Source organism: Lissotriton helveticus, chromosome 4_1 (genome assembly GCF_964261635.1).
Source record: "Lissotriton helveticus chromosome 4_1, aLisHel1.1, whole genome shotgun sequence".
In the NCBI taxonomy this organism is placed as follows: Eukaryota; Metazoa; Chordata; class Amphibia; order Caudata; family Salamandridae; genus Lissotriton; species Lissotriton helveticus.
The window spans coordinates 297,142,290-297,153,715 of record NC_136063.1 but is presented as its reverse complement, the minus strand read 5'-3'; the positions used below and the strand labels follow the sequence as shown (position 1 = coordinate 297,153,715).

The 11,426-nt window shown below is 41.3% G+C and overlaps 1 protein-coding gene across 12 annotated transcripts in view; it reads right to left on the bottom strand.

Annotated features, from left to right (window-relative positions):
• Nucleotides 1-674: 674 nt before the first annotated feature.
• The window catches only part of ZHX1 (zinc fingers and homeoboxes 1), a 214,291-nt gene continuing 203,539 nt past the window's right edge, over nt 675-11,426 (bottom strand). For all 12 annotated transcript variants that reach the window (XM_078686810.1, XM_078686817.1, XM_078686809.1 and 9 more), the window contains one exon: nt 675-2,529. The gene's annotated coding sequence lies outside the window, so the exon portion shown is untranslated. The remainder of the gene's footprint in view (nt 2,530-11,426) is intronic.

Sequence of the window (11,426 nt, the reverse complement as noted above, 5' to 3'; positions counted from 1 at the left end):
ACCCTACTCAAATTTGGGAAAGAGCTGAAGACACCCTTCTTTAAAGAACACTACATCACTAAGAACCCAGCTTCCCCTTCAATCACTTGATTTTAACTTTGCCTTTGACCCAGTCCAGCGCTCTACTGACTTAACTATAGATTTGCACTATTTGTAGTGTAAAATTGCCATATACATGCATACGCTTACAAGATGGGAGAACAAGAATGCAAGCGATACGTGCAAAGGTAATGCTTGTTATTGACTCAGCTAGATAACACACAGGGTGCAGGAATCTCATAAACTACTTTAGCTTCTGTGGTGTGTGAGAAGGGCTTTACTCCTTTGGCCTATTGTACGGACATCATCAGTCTTACATTCAGGGATATTGAAGATACGAAGGAATAATTACCCATAGGCTACAAAAAAGTACCTGATCAATTTAAAGAGGTATATCTTCATGTTATAGAGTAATATTTAAAAACAGCTGAAAACTGTATGAATGTAAATTATTTCTAAATAAATTAAACTGCACATGCTCTCACCACAATGGAAACAATCGACATGTCCGAAAGAAATTCAGTACTTATCAAACATGGACATATAACAAACTACTCTAGATTAGGACGGTTGAATATATAAAGACATGCTCTCATTATAAATATTTCTTATGTAAAGGAAATGGAAATAGAGCATTTACATTAGAATGCTGACCTTTATTATGGAATCAAGGACAAATGCTATGTAGTTGATGTTACTCAGAAATACACATTTCTGCTGGCAAATTTGGAATTTACATTGCACGAAGCATGAAAGGAAACAAATTAGCAAATACCTATTTACAACAGTAAATTGTCAATATTATTGCAGTGGAAACAAATAAATATCTTCAAAGGATTCTTTGTAACCAGTTTGATACACCAATTTACTTTGAGAACATATGTTTAAAAACCTTCTGTCAAGTAAAATTTGACCACAATCAACAAGGTTTACAAAAAGGAGATTCATTTTAACATTACAGAATTGTGCTCTATATGAAATGTAAAAACGCAGCGCACTAAACTTCTGTAAACTTTACATTGTACGAAAATTAGTGAAAAGAATGTGTGATTTTTGTAAAAAACTTTTGCATACTTCACTAAGTAAGCAAAGCTTTAAAAACAGGGAGCGAAAACTGCCAAAAGTTAGTTTTTCGGGAAAATAATTAAGAAATTTGGCCAACTTTGCCCAAGATCTAAGCAAAGGTTAAAACTGCGCTCACGTCTAAAATTGGCAATAGTGTGAAACAAAATAAAACTGAACAATGCTTGACATCTTTACTGTAGCACTATAAATCACGCTGCAGTGTCTTAACAACACAAAAAGGGAGAACTTGATAAAGATTGCTTATAAAAAGTTTGTTTAATAAGCAGCATGCATATTTTAAGGCTCTACAATAACTTTGGATTAGATGACATTGTATTTCATGATCAACTACAATCCTATTAAAAACAGTAAGAACAAACGGCAGGGTAGTTTCACATGGTCATGCTGGAATGCCCTTATAAACGAATATGTAAACTTCGGCTTATCTTCTCTGAAGATAGCAGTTAATAAACATTAAGCAATGGGAGTCCTTTGATTTAAAATGAACAGATTAGAAACAAATGTATCTATTTTCTATTAGGATATCTATTTTTTATTAGGATACAAATCTGCCAGTTTTAACCTGCGAGCCTCGGGGTAGGGGATAGCCTAAATGAACTGTAGATGGAAAAGTGGCTCAACAATAAAATGCGCAATTTCTGGCATCCTCTGGTCACATCTTGAACCATATCCTTATATATATATTGGGCTCATTTCTGGGAACAAAACTGAATAATCGCAGAATAAGTGCTTATTTTGAAATATCAAGGTTCTCTTTCTTCTTCAGTGAGGATGAAACTTACAAAAAAAAAATAACAGTTCTAAGCATCTTACTGGAAAACTGCTAAAACAAAAATGTCAGTACTGCAACAAAGTTTTTAAAAGTAGAAGCTAAATTTATTGGATAAGGATACTTTACACGTGTATGTACAACTTTAAAAGTTAGTGCAGAGCCTAATAAATAACACACAAAGAAATAATGTAATACAGTTTCTCAGTACTTTTACTTTGTAAAATGTTTGGTCGCTCAAAGCTATAAGCTTAATCACATATCAAATACATAGGCAGAAAAATCTATCATAGTACAAGGTATGCTGGACAAAATATAGGAGGACATAAAATATAGTGGTCACAGAATCCTCCCTCCAATACCCACGACAAGCCATTTCCCACACTTGTGTCCAAGTAAAAATGTATTAAAACCAGGATTATTTTTATTTACATGTTGTCTTTTCAACAACCTTATTTACAGTGTAGCAAATCCTCTCGCAATTAACTTTGGCACAGCACCAAGTTCCATTACTCTTCCCCAAAGGGGACAGGAGAGATGTATTTTGAAGGTGGGTTCATAGAAAGCGTTGGTCTCATTACAGACTAGGCCCATTCACAGTACACCAGAGATTCTCATCTGTTTCAGCTGTTTTCCTTAACATTGAAAGAAAATGAAAAAGAAAAACGTCAGCAAATAACTCATTGTTTACAGCATCTTACATTGTATCAGGTTAAGACTGCATTAAAATAAAAAATAATTTGTAAGTAAATTATGAAGTGTAACATTCCTATAGCGCATCAAGTGCAAATTTAAGGATACATCAAAATAATGAAATAAAACCCTTCCTAACCATGCGACTTTTCCAAGCTCCTAAATGTAAAGCTGTTTGCAGTTGGGTGCCAGGAATCTGCCCCGTTTCCTCATATGCATTAGGCAGGCGTTAAAGTTCCTCTTTACCAAAACAGTTAGTCACATGACGACAGACTGATTAGGAGAATGGCTATTGATAATAGGAGATTGTCTAAGTCCTGGAGTAACACACCTACTCTTATATTTGTCTCTCCTATTCCAAACTTGTGGGATAACATTCTCAAACAAAAAACAGTTAAGAAGAGAGAACAGAAACTATAGCTCTTTCAGAAGTAGAGATTGAATCAAGTTTAAAAGATCTGAGCCACGACAGGTCATGCATGGTTTTGTTTTTAATGTTTATTAAAAAAAAGATTTGGCTAATCAGGGACTTTTGCATCATGCGGTCCCCAGGAACACCAATCTCCCAGACTGGTGAGGTTTCCCTATCGTCACTGACGGAGATCTGGTGAACGTTGCAGGAAAGGATTCAGAGTTTCAAAACCACATTCTAACAAATGAAAGGGACCACTAGTATTTGGTGACTTCAAGCTACTGGGCAGCACATATTTATATTTATATCCACCCATGTACTAATGTATGTTGTGTACATCCAACTAAGCTGATTCCGTACACTAGCTGTGCACGGTGAGAGCAACCATGGACGACCCCACAGAATAAAACCCTCAATAAAAATTAACCTGGTCTTTATTTGATGTTTCCCAGTGTTACCTCCCAATGCCCCAAACATATTAACACAATTATACACTTATTTCCAGCAGATTTCTCACCTTTATGGGTTTCATCCCTCCTTTTATTGAAATCCATTAAACAAAATATCTGAACCAAGAAGATGTCTCCCCCTTCATGTTTAACAGGCCGTTCACAAAAATACAAAAAAGCAATGCAGACTGGGCAGGCAGAAGTGTACAACTGTGCCCTAAAAGCAGGCAACTCTGTGCTTATACAGCAAGCATAAACTCTACCAATCTGAGCACAGTTGTACTTTCAAAATTCATAAGAAGCGGGTTCTTACCACCCCTGACCCACTTCTTACTAAGAGTACCACATATCGAAAAGGAAAATGAGGAACACAAGCAATTGCACATTCAGAACGAACACTGAAAACAGAAGATATGTCGAGTATGAACCATGATGAATGTTGAGAGAAACCCTTTGCAGATAGTAAGGCAGATGCTTTAACACATCTTGGGCTATGCCCCTAATGAGGAAGATCATGTTTAGACCACACTGGCATACACCTGTTAAATGACTAATTCACTTAAGAAAATCAACAAAATCAGATATCCTCAGACAAATAGGGGAACATTTGTAAAGCTTGTAATGAGACAAGAGCCTGCTTCTAAAAGACATTCAAATGTTTTTTTCAGAAAGTATAGGTTCTTCCTAAATGGCCTTTTCTATCCACCATAATCAACAGCAGAATATGTATTTGGCCATTTAAGTTATTTCTAGCCAACCAGCTACCACAGATTACACATTTTCAGATATTTCCTTGGGAATCACCAAACCCCCAAAAATATTTTTTGAAAGGCAAAATGGTTGCCTTTAGTAAAAACACAAACAGCACACAAGCTAACATTAGAGGAGTTTCTAACTAAACTGTGCAACTTACTTTTGAACGTGTCCAAAATAATTGCAAACAAATGACTAGGTGACAACATGGAATCCAACCAAGGTGTCAGGAGAGTAAAGTGTAGTGAATCTAAAAGTAACTTTCACTTAAGTAAATGCTGTTTCAGGGATGATACAGCATAATGCATTCTCACATTTAAAAATGCAATTCAAATGGTATATTTTTCATCTACTCTAAAGTATATCATCAGAATTTATAATCGCTGCTGAATAAGAGAATAACTTTGTTTTGATACTCATAACAACCCGTGCTGTACAGTCTAGGTTTAAAATGCCAAACTGACATATACATGAAATTAAGCTTCAGACAAATCAAGTGTTCAAAAGTTTAAGATGGACACTTTTAATGACATTATAAAAGATTAAGAAACTCCTAGACTCCTGGTCCCCGAAATTCATAACGTGGTGGGGCAGAATCGAAACCATTAAAATGATTATCACCCCAATGCTCAACTACCTGATCAGCATGATCCCATTATTTCTAATGGGATGAATTCCACCGCAAATCTGACAACAGGATCTCGAAATTCTATGGCGAGGGAAGAAGGCACGTATAAGCATCAAAAAGCTAAGATTGGATAAAAACCAAGGAGGGGTAAACCTAGCAAACTTCATAATATTCCATCTAGCCTTTCTGGCTAAACAAGGCACTTACTTGATTTCACCACCAGCCGACTATAGGCCGGTATGGCTACAGATAGAGAGGGCTGTCCTGAACAACCTAACACCCCTGGCCCTATTAACTGCAAATAGACACCCCCTCACATCCAAATCCATTTTCAAGAACACAAAAATAGCACTACTAAAAGTAGATTGCATAAAATGATCGAAAATGGAATCACTATGGTCCAACAGCAAGTTTCTGTACAAAGGGAAAAGCCTTGCCTTCGAGGTATGGATTGAGAAAGGTATCCACTTCCCTTACCAGCTTGATAACGGAACATACCCTATTACTTTCACAGACCTTAAAACAAGATACAAACTAGAGGACATAGAACTCTATAACTTCTTACAAATTAGAACGGCCCTCGCTAGAACCAAATTATCCGCTTCACAACCATCAATCTCCAGTTTTGTTTTGAACATTAATAAATTGGGACACCAGGTCTCACACCTGAACAAACTCCTCCGCCCTAATTCCTCTAAGCTTAATGATGGTTGCATACTGGGATGCTAAAAAGAACGTCAAACATAGCGAACAAGTGTGGGCCGCAATATGGAGCTCGCCCTCATGTAACAAGATATCCCCCGCGATATCTCTCAGAAACAACATTTTGGCTGCTTCACAAGGCCTTCTGGACCCTGGCCCAGCTATTCTCACTAGGCATCAGGGATGACGCGATATGCTGGAATTGTAACCGAGAAACCGGGGACTTAGCACACCTCATTCTACACTGCTCAACACTCAATTCATTCTGGGAGCAGATATTTGGGTTCATAAATGGTTTGTTCATTGTACACTAACTAAAGAATTTTCCACACTTACCATGGCCTCTATGAGTACAGACGTAAGAACTGCACCGACAAAGACCTACTTGACCCGTTACTAACTGCGGCAGCGAAAATGGTCCTAGCCAACTGGAAAGACACTAGTAAAACCACATACAAAGGCTGGTTCAACTGGATCACGCATCTTAGAGGCGCGGACAACATTGCACTCCGAACTCACCATGGAAACCAGCATCCAGGAAAATGTGGAATGCGCTGGACATGTACCTGGACACTTACGAACCCCCGAGAAAATAAGGTACCGTTAGCACGCATCCTGCATGGATGCCAATCACCCCATAGGATGTCATATGTACAGAGTCCACATGGAATTGTTAAGAAATGTAATTCTTACTGCCTGTCTCCTTTCCGCCCGTGTTTCTATTCCCTTTCTCACCCTTGCACTTCTTCTCCAACTACGTCAGGAGGGGTTAGCTAAACATTTGGGACTTGCGCGTCCCTACATATCGAAGTCTAAAGTGTGCCTGAAACAACACTGCTAACCCTGTAACAGAACCGCCAAGATGGTCATGTAAAAAGGTTTAATAAAATTTGGGAAATAAAAAAAATAATATTTACTTGAACAATAAAAAATAAAAAATAAATATTCTAATCTATATACAGAACTGGGTGATAAGAAGGGGACACTTGAAGAGTGGGGTAGGGAGAGTTACTGAGGACCGAGCAAGGAGCTCGGAAGAAAACGTGGATACGTGGGGGAAGAAAGTTCTCAGAGTGCAGTAGCAACATTCAGCATCGAAAGAAATGTAAACATGGCATCGATAAGTGAATAATCGGAAGAGGAATGCACCAATCCTATTCATTATTCGATCCTACAGAAAGGATTGTCCACTCTGATCTGAAAGGAGGCCTTCGAGTCTCTTGCATAAGACCTGAAGCACTCAGTGCACGGCAGGGGCCGTGTCTGATGTGCGCTGAGAAATCTCATGAACAAAGGTCACCGTCAGAAGATCAGCTTACTATATCTAAAAATCAGACAGTCAGCTGAAATCAAAACATATCCCGAGGAGTTTCCAAAATGAAATGCATTTGAGTAAAAAGCTTCAGACTAATTCACCCATTGAAGCACGGTGATTAAAACATGGGTTTAGAAAAAGGCTGGCAGTTGCTAAAAGAAGTCAAAAGCCTGGTGTGTACAGATGTGTCCACCAGCTAAATAAAGTAGAGAATCTATGTAACTGTGCTAGTTAACACGGGACTTTCATTTTTTGTAAATTACTTAAAATGGTATAAGACTTTCAGGCCATAAAGGAAGGCTTCGTCAGAAATAATATATAGCAGTTGTATACTGCATGAATTCCAGACAATGTCTGAGGTGTAAATTTGCAGAAAAATGGAAGGGTGGCTGTCAATAGCATGGTTGTTTTCAACCAAGGGGTTGCAAATGATGCTAATAGAGTATACATCAAGTTATCTATGATGTGACGTGGAATCCTGAGGTGAAAACTCTAGGTTATTTAGAGCTATCCAACTAAATGTTTTGTTATGCATGTCCCTTCAAACGTCTTCTACTTCACAGATTATTATTTGAATGAGCTGTGGAGAAGAGCAGTCGGAGAGAAGCCAGGCACAACTTGGCCTCGGGTCCTTCAGTCCCCGCCACACAAATAATTTTAAAACAGCATTAACGGAAATGTCCCCCAACCCCACACCTTTGCCCCAAAACACCATCCTCCCAATTATGGAAAATATACCGGTACCCTGCCACCCTTCCACAGATGCCTCAGAAACACACCCACCCCATGCCGACATTTAAATCAAATACCCAATACCTCGTCTCCTACACCCACCAACCACATCATACTAATGTAACAACCTCAACCATTCCATCTCAAATTGTTAATTAAAAAAATAAAAACAACAATAATACCAGGTATCCTGCTGCTCACCCACACCACTCTCGTAAAAATTCCCTCCACCACCCCATCCCACAATGTATTAAAAATATATATATATATCGCTCTGGGCCCTTGTCAATTTTAAATCGCCCTCTCCCACCTCATTCCAAAACGTTAAAAAAAGAAAAGGAAAAAAAAAGCCATACACGCAGTGGCCTGGCAACCTCTGCAGCTTTCCTACCCCTCCCCACCTGAAGCTGCTCCCTTTGAGTGAAGCAGAGCGCTAGCACTGCGACGGTCAGCTCAGTGAGGCAGCAGCTCTCAGCATGGCCTACAGAGGATGGAGACTGTTGCAGCAGCAGAGCCCACTGGAGAAAGGAGATTCTGGCAGAGCTGAATCGAAGTGCAGGCAATGCACAGCAACGAGTGTCTCTCCAGATCAGAGGAGGAGACCACAATACCAAGTTAAGGGGGAGAGTGAAGGGGGAAACAAAGGAGATCACAAATGACCCGAGCAATGAGTGCTGGAGAACCAAAAGGTTTGGGTAGATCACAGTTACTAGATGAAAGATTGTGTGGGGTGGGGGGGCTGAATAATCAATTTCCCACCTGCATCTATGTTCAGCAAAAACGAAAGTAAGGGGAAAACAGGCCTTGAAGAAGAAGCCAAAACCCTAATGAGCCCTGCAGGAAGAGGTAAGTCATAAGTTTCTGAAAACGAGAAAAAAGCATTGGAACAAGCCCAGGTAAGTAAATCTGTTAGGGGGATAGAGTCCAGTAGGACGATAAAGGCAGTGTCATAGGATAGTGCTCCGGTTAAGGCGTCGAAAGGCAGCACTGGGCGAACCCCAAAATCTAAGCTCATTAACGCACAAGCAGACACAAATCATTCTGGAGACGAAACAGAACGCAGACAAAAGCCCAAAAGCAGCAGTAAAGGGACAAAGTCATTGGGTCTTTTGACTCAAAATCCCATGAACCAGGGAAATTGGTGACTAGTATCCCCAAAAAAAGAACAAACGCAGAGATGACTGAAAGATAGGGAGGTCTTTCCCATCACCAAAGTTAACCTGAATGACATATTGAGAAAAATGTGTAGTATGAGGATCACAGCTAGGAGATGGTGGAAGTCAAACAAAGCTTGAGAAACATTATGTACACTCAGGGCAGACACTGATCAACTAGGACAGGTAATTGAAAGTGTGGAAGAGAAAAACGCGAACATAACTCAAGACAGTGAAAAGTCAGTGGAGAAGTTGAACCAAATGCCAGAGCAAATCCTCATTCTAGCTGATAAATGCAAGGACTCTGAAAATAGAGCTGTTGGGACAATATTACAGTGTGAAATGGAAAGGAAGAACCAGAAGAAACCAATTTCTAGGTTTTATCAAACTGCTTTCTGTCCATATCGAAATCCTGAGAGAAATAGATTTGAAGAGGGTGCACCTAGTGTGGCCACAAACAGTAGCGTCTGAAAAAAACCAGCAACATTGTAGCATAAGTGTCAGCATTCCCCAAACAAAAAAGTTATGAGAAAGGCAAAACCCAGTGATCTTCAACAGTGACCAAATAAAATTCAATTATCTTTATTTTGGCACTGGGCCATACAAGCACATAAAAACTTTAGTGACAAAATACTGCTACAAAATGTGTCCCAAATTACGTTCACTAGCCCCATTAGTTCGCACTACCTTCCCAGTGCAGCCATCGGCCGACACTAGGGAGGGTTTAAAAGAAACCTCTGGTGTTTACATCTGAGACTTCCTTTCAAAAACGCTAAGTCAGGGCTGAAGCGGATCACTTCTGCTTCAGACGTGACTTTTTCTTTCCGAACCATCTGTGAAGTTAGTGCGCCACAATGCGTGCTGATGTGTCAAATCCTCACAGGAGTAGCCAGGAAGGTGCAGGTATATTGCTCCCATGCAAGTCTTGTGGGAGATACTATGCACTATGTGCCTCCCTACAATTGTGGGTAGCATCGCTGGAAAGGGGAGAATCTCCCCCTTTCCAAACTAATTCCTGCTTGAGGATGTCACCCACTACAGCATACAGCAAGGGCAATGGCAGCCACTGGCAGGGGTGGGGGAATCCTATCGCCCGACGCCCGAGCCATGTTGTTTTTTGTGACGGGCAAGAGGCAGGGGTGGGGGAATCCTATCGCCCGACGCCCGAGCCATGTTGTTTTTTGTGACGGGCAAGAAGATTTATTGTCTCCTTTGTCCGATGGACAAGTAGACATTAAATCACGTAAGTAATACAGGCCCAGAGTACCCACAGCCAATCAGAAAGGCTGGTAGAGAGCCAGAGGCCCGTCAGAGGCCTCGGATTGGCTAGCAGCCCATGACTGGGTTCGAGTCTAGCCAGTGATTGGCTGGGGGAGTCACTCAGAAAGTGGTAGCTAGTAGCCGGCCGCCGCCGTGAAACCTTACATTTCGCTGTATTGAAAATAAGCGCTGCCATTGTGACCTCAAAGAAGGTGTATTTTCTGGTAACCAACTTGCTCTAAAATTAATAGAAACTTACTACCTGCTGCGATGGAAAGCGTCGAGTGATGCGTCCTTGTGGCTGCAGGAAGGGTGGGCGCATATTTACCGAATCGCTGCTATTGGAGCAGTGCCGTAGCTGTGCTGACTGCACCTTTTCATTGGTTGGCGCAGAGCAGATTCAAACGCCCCTTTCGCGCCAGGCGTCTGCAACAAACTTGACGAAAGGAAGGCTGGTGAGACGGTGCCTTTGAGCAGGTCGGTGTGCAGTGCTTCTCCCGGTGTCATGGCAAGTGACTGCAGCACTTAAGAAGAGCAGCTGAGGAGACCGGCAGTGTGTGTGCGCTCAGCATGACTGCCTGTGAGTGCTGGTGTGCAGACTACAAGCATCGCCAGCCCGTGTCCAGCACCTTAGTGTGACATTTCCTCAGCAGCGGGATGTCCTGCCTGTGCGTCACGTCATCAGTGCTTTTCAGAGCCGTTCTTGAATTAAGGTATAGTGAGGGTTATCTGCCTCGCCGTATCTGCACTTGCCCTTCCCCTGCCCCCACTGTTTAACTAAGGATTCCAGTCCTGCCTCGTCACCCCCCTTCTCCACCCCTCTCCTCCGTAATGGAAGATAAGAGAAGCTGTCGGTAGTGACCGGTCACCCCGTGACCTAAAGACCTGAAAAGCAGTAAAACTGACATCATGCACAGCAGTGGTGATTAGCAACACAGCGGCATCCCCGGGGGGGGGGGGGGGGGGGGGGCTAATTACTGCAAGCCAGTCAGTGGAGGCAAAATGCAAAGCTCACAAATGGGCACCAAAGCCTGCACACACCTCAGTGGTTAAACCCAGCATAGAACGGACCAAAATGCATCACAGGGCATAGGTAAGGTGACCAGATGACTCCACACCTTGACACAATTTTTCCAGTTCTAGGTTTTGACTTAAAATATCGGTGCATTCTAGGAGCTGTAGTATAATTTTAATTGGACTTACACACCTGTTAACTAGGATAAATAAAAGTAAAACCCATGAATAGAAACGTCGTGTTGAAGTGACATCTGGTCACACTTGACACGAGCTACTTGGCAGCTTGGAATAAGGGCAGTCGCGTATTAATAGGCTGACTCTGCCCACCATAGTATTAGGAAAGGTTATTCGATACTATTTGCCCCTCTGTGCTCTGGTGCCCCATCTCTCGTGAGCTCTAGTCCTGGTACTTCTATT